Source organism: Bos indicus, chromosome 7, assembly GCF_029378745.1.
Source record: "Bos indicus isolate NIAB-ARS_2022 breed Sahiwal x Tharparkar chromosome 7, NIAB-ARS_B.indTharparkar_mat_pri_1.0, whole genome shotgun sequence".
Lineage (NCBI taxonomy): Eukaryota > Metazoa > Chordata > Mammalia > Artiodactyla > Bovidae > Bos > Bos indicus.
The window spans coordinates 34,758,881-34,763,895 of record NC_091766.1 but is presented as its reverse complement, the minus strand read 5'-3'; the positions used below and the strand labels follow the sequence as shown (position 1 = coordinate 34,763,895).

The following is a 5,015-nucleotide window of genomic DNA, read 5'->3' as shown; positions in this document are numbered from 1 at the left end:
GCTATAAATGAGGAGATCAGAGAGAATGAGTTGGCCCCAGATGTAGATGAAGGGTCAAAGAGGGTGTTTTCTAAGATTAAGGAGTCCAGAGCATATTTCAATGACAATAAAAGAGGTTAAGTATGCAAGAGGAAGAGATTGTATTTAGCGCAAATTTTCAAGAAAGAAAAGAATCGATATAATAAGTGCAAGAATTGTTCTTGACAAGAAGGAACAGCTCCACTATTGCAAGCCAAGAGAAGAGGAAGAAGTACAGATGTAGAAAGATTCCTTTGTGGTGGTAAGAAGACCCAGTTCCCTGATAGCTTCCATTTCATTTTTGAAGTAGGTCACCTTCTGAGACAGGGAAAGGTGAGAGGTGAGTAAAGAGGATTCGAAATTCTGAAGAAAGTAGAGAAGGTTTAGAAAGTCATTGCAAGAGAATAAGGAAAAGAGAGATGCCAGGTAGGGTGGAGGGCCCAACTGAGAGGCATATTCATATTCCTAACTGTTGGATACAAGTGTGACATTGCACCCTAAAATCCTTTTGGCAAAGAACCATTTTTGTATTCTCTGTGAACACACAGTGTGTTCTTACATATTTTCCACATATTCTCATTTGTCTATTTTCAGGCCTTAGTACTAAGGAAAACTAAGCCTCTCTTATTACTTTGTTCTTATTATAGGAGCTCAATAACATATAAGTCAATTGTTAGAAATGAGTTGCTAAATTTTCAGCCCACTTAAGACGAAGTATGGGTACTTCGGTACTTAGGGCATTACCCTGATTTCATCTTCTTAATGTATTTGTGTTTTCTCTTTTCCTCCAGTTTCTTCCTTTATCATCATATATTACTAAGTAAATATATTTTATCCACCTCAAGTTCCCTTTGTGGAATGAGGGAAGATAAAATAATAAGTCAATAGTATAACCAAAATTTTAAAATATGATATTATAAATTTAGATATGGAAGTGCATATATAAAAATAAATATGTAGATACATAGATAAACACATAGCAAGGTTTGCTAACAATTCCTATGGAAACAAGAAATATAAAGCCTAGCTAATGGGCTTCCCTGTTGGCTCAGTGGTAAAGAATCTGCCTGCCACTGCAGGAGACACAGGTTTGATCCCACATGGCACAGAGCAACTAAGCCTGTGTGCCACAACTACCAAGTCTGTGCTCTAGAGCCTGGGAGCCACAACTAGTAAAGCCTGTGCATCCTAGAGCCTGTGCTGTGCAACAAGAGAAGCCACCGCAGTGAGAAGTCCCTGCACCAAAAAGAAGAGTAGCCCCCACTCACTACAAGTAGAAAAAAGCCCACGCAGCAAGGAAGACCAAGAACAGCCAAAACAAATCAAATATAAAAAATAAAACCTAGCTAAGTTTCTACTCAGAGATAGTAAATCTATCATTTTTCAGAAAAGGAAAACATATTTACCTATTTATTGGTTTAACATTTTCCATACAACTAATATATTTTTATGAATTTCCTTTAAAAATTGAGCAAGAAAAACCCTAATCCAAAGAAAATCTATAAAATGATAAATTTAGGTAAGATGAAATGGATCTTTGTCTCTTAAGAATAGTTTATTTTTCCTGTTACCAAAAAGCAAGTCTGTGTGCCCAAGGCACAGTGAGGCCAAACAATATCAAAACGTCAGAGTGTGAAACAGAGACAGGTTTATTGAGAGCAAGGAGATGGGTGGCTCATGCCTTAAAAACCCCCCAAATTCCTGAAAGCTGTCAGCAAAGCCCTTTTCTAAGAAAAGTGAGCGAGGGGTGTGGTTGTTGCAAACTTCTTGGTGTTGGATCCTTTGCTCAAGGGGTTGGGTCATGGTCAGGTAACGATGTTCCCGAGGCCCCGAGATACAACTTTCTCCCTCCGAGGTCCTGGTTCTGGCTAAGAGAAGACAGATCTCAGTTGGAAGCTCCCTCAGGGCCAAATCCCCAAAATCTGCCCAGCTGACATCGCTGAGGGAGCCAGGCATCCAGGACCCAGCTGGCCCTCAGGCTGCCAGTACAACAGGACCAGGTCCCACAGGCTGCATCCCAGGCAGACAGCCACTGCCATTAGGTCGCAGAGACAGGGATGAGGGGGAGATTCACCGCCAATTCAAGGTCTGAGCCGAGTAAGTGGGAGGCCATGGCGAGAGCTCTGGAGCCCTGCAAGACACAGCCCCCAGCCTGTTCACCGGCGAGTCTGAGGAGTGAGCTGGAAGTCCCTGTGGAGAAGGGTGGGATCCGCCTCTTTCACTCTCCGCCTGAAGACTACCACTCCAGGGACCGCTGGTTGAATGGAACCACTAACGGTCACTTATCAACAGTTAGTTGTTTGTGGGCAGAGCTCACTGTAGCATCCTCCAATGGCTGAGCAGGATCACTAATGGTTGCTCATTGATAGTTGATTGCTTGGGGGAGGGGCCCAGACTGAAGGCTGAGCAGGAGCACAAACTGTCTGGGGTAACTGTTGCCTGGTAACAAGGTTTGAGGATAGCACACAGCTTCAGCCAACTGCTAAAGGCTGCACTCAGCAGGGCTATATTACAATTACATTTAGGGAAATTAAAACGGATCTTAGTCTCTTTGTGTGTGCATGCTAAGTCGCTTCAGTTATGGCTGACTCTTTGTGATCCCTTGGACTGTAGCCCGGCAAGGCTCCTCTGTCCATCAGGATTCTCCAGGCAGGAATACTGGAGTGGGTTCCTATGCCTTCCTCCAGGGGATCTTCCCCATCCAGGGATTGAACCCCAGTCTCCTGCATCTTCTACTGTTGGCAGGCGGGTTCTTTACTACTAGCACCACCTGGGAAGCCCTCTTTGTCTCTTAAACATAGTTTATTGTTACTATTATAAAAGTTAGGTGAAATATTTAAAATTATAGTCTCAACATACTACAACCCCTTTTAGGAAGACAAGTACTTTAAACTTAAGCTTCTTATATGGAAAAAGTTACTTTCAATATACTTCACGCACTAAACATCAGTGCTTTCTTTGACTTTGATTTTAAAATATCTAAAAAAGAATCAAGTTTGCATAATTTAAGACTGTAGACTCAAATCTCCATTTGACTTTTCTCTGCCTGTATGACTTTATAAAACCCCTAATCATGCTTTACCTCTAGATTGTTATGAGGGTTAAATGAGTTCATACAAGAAATGCTTAGAATAGTGCCTGGCATGTAGTAAGCATTTTACAAGCATTAAACTGTTGCTATTGTTGTTTGTCATTGTCTCCATCATCTAAACTATGTAAAGACTGTCTTTGCTGGTTTTTCTCCCAAGCATTGCCAGCAGTTTAACACACTACAGGTTTGTTTAAGTGATAATGATTTACCTTGGTGATGAGGGTCATTTGATTTGAAGAACATCGTATTTGTATTATCATAATGAGATAAAGCATAACTTCCTTTTTATTCAAAAGGCAGTACCAAAGAACTAAACATTCCAAGTTTATGTGAAAGAAAGTTAGACTTGCCTATGAGCAGGGTGACCTTAAAAGCATCTGAGCAGGGATGAGAAAATCCCATTCTCTAACCTGTTTCACACTCTCAGTACCAGTGACACAAAAGGAAAAGCTAGGCTAGGCCTTCTGCACCTACAGTTCAGGTCTCTGAACACTTAGGTGGTTTTCAGAAAATTTTAAACCAACGTCTGGGTGCCAAAATGTTCCCCCAACAAAACTCTTTCCAGTCCTTCAGAAATAACCCACCAGAGTCTTTTCTCCTTCCAGGCCTGTTGGCAATTGAAAAGCAAACAACAAACACAAATTGGCATCAAACTGAAGTCCTCTGCTCTTCAGTTCTGCCACTCAATAACCAATGAATTTTGCAAGTTCCTATACTTTCAGAGCCCTAGTTTCCTTAGCTGTAAAGTGGAGGTAAGGGAAGACTTGTTAATATCTGTCCAGTGATAAAGCACCTGGGCTACCTTATTCTGATGGTCTTGAGTAGAAACCACTCATCTAGTACAGGATCCATCCTACAAATCCTGACTCAGTCACATGTACCCATAATGAACTCCCTGTATATCATACAGAATCATACAGAATATAAACATCACAGCAGTACCTATTCCCTGTATTATCTACAAAAAGTCAAATGTTTCTGATACTAATTCTTTTGCTATTTCTTGCAGGAGTCTGAATTCCTGAAATCCAGCTAATAGCAGAGGGTTTTATAGGAATATAAGGATTGAGGGCAGGAGGAGAAGGGGACGGCAGAGGATGAGATGGTTGGATGGCATCACTGACTCAATGGACACGGGTTTGGGTGGACTCCAGGAGTTGGTGATGGACAGGGAGGCCTGGCATGTTGCTGTTCATGAGGTCACAAAGATTTGGACGCGACTGAGCAACTGAACTGAACTGAACTGAAGGAAGAAGGAGAGACATATGTGGGTGATAAGACTAAATGGTTCTGGTCACTTTATTTTACTAACTAAAAACAAAATCATGGAGGAGAATGGAATCCTTTACTGAGGCAGACTACAAAATTAATTGTTAAGGATTTGATCCGTTATTACTCTAGGAACAAGAGCGTATTATAAACAGTGAGGACAATGACAAACTCCAGGGCCTTTTCACTTGTACAATAAAGTATGTTATGATTGTTTACAATTTACAAAGCCCATGAAACCTACAAACACATCAATTTATAAAGAGGTATCTTTCTAGTCTCTGTTCGTGAACATGAGTACTTTTTCACCTTGAATGTACACCAGCATCAAAATGCACACTAACATATTTTACTTAAACAGTTGATCCTTGAACAGCATGACATGTAGTTCAAACTACACAGGTCCATTTACGTGCAGATTTCCTTCACTAAATACTTCCCATAATATTACACCACCCATGATCATACCACAGATGTATGACCATAGGTACAGAAGCAGAACTGTAAAGTTATGTGCAAATTTTCAACTGTGCATAAAGGTCAGCACTCCAATCCCTGCCTTGTTCAAAGACCAACTGTATACATTTAACTTAGGAACTTAAGAAACATAAATTTGTCAGGCTTTTTTTCCAGAAGT

General features: G+C 40.9%; 1 long non-coding RNA gene across 1 annotated transcript; it reads right to left on the bottom strand.

Moving 5' to 3' along the window:
- Positions 1-1,651: 1,651 nt before the first annotated feature.
- On the bottom strand, positions 1,652-2,822 carry LOC139183907 (uncharacterized). Its single transcript, XR_011567411.1, has 2 exons — positions 2,093-2,822; positions 1,652-1,886 (listed from the first exon to the last, which is right to left on the bottom strand). It is a non-coding gene; the product is annotated as an uncharacterized lncRNA (long non-coding RNA).
- Between the last annotated feature and the right edge of the window lie 2,193 nt (positions 2,823-5,015).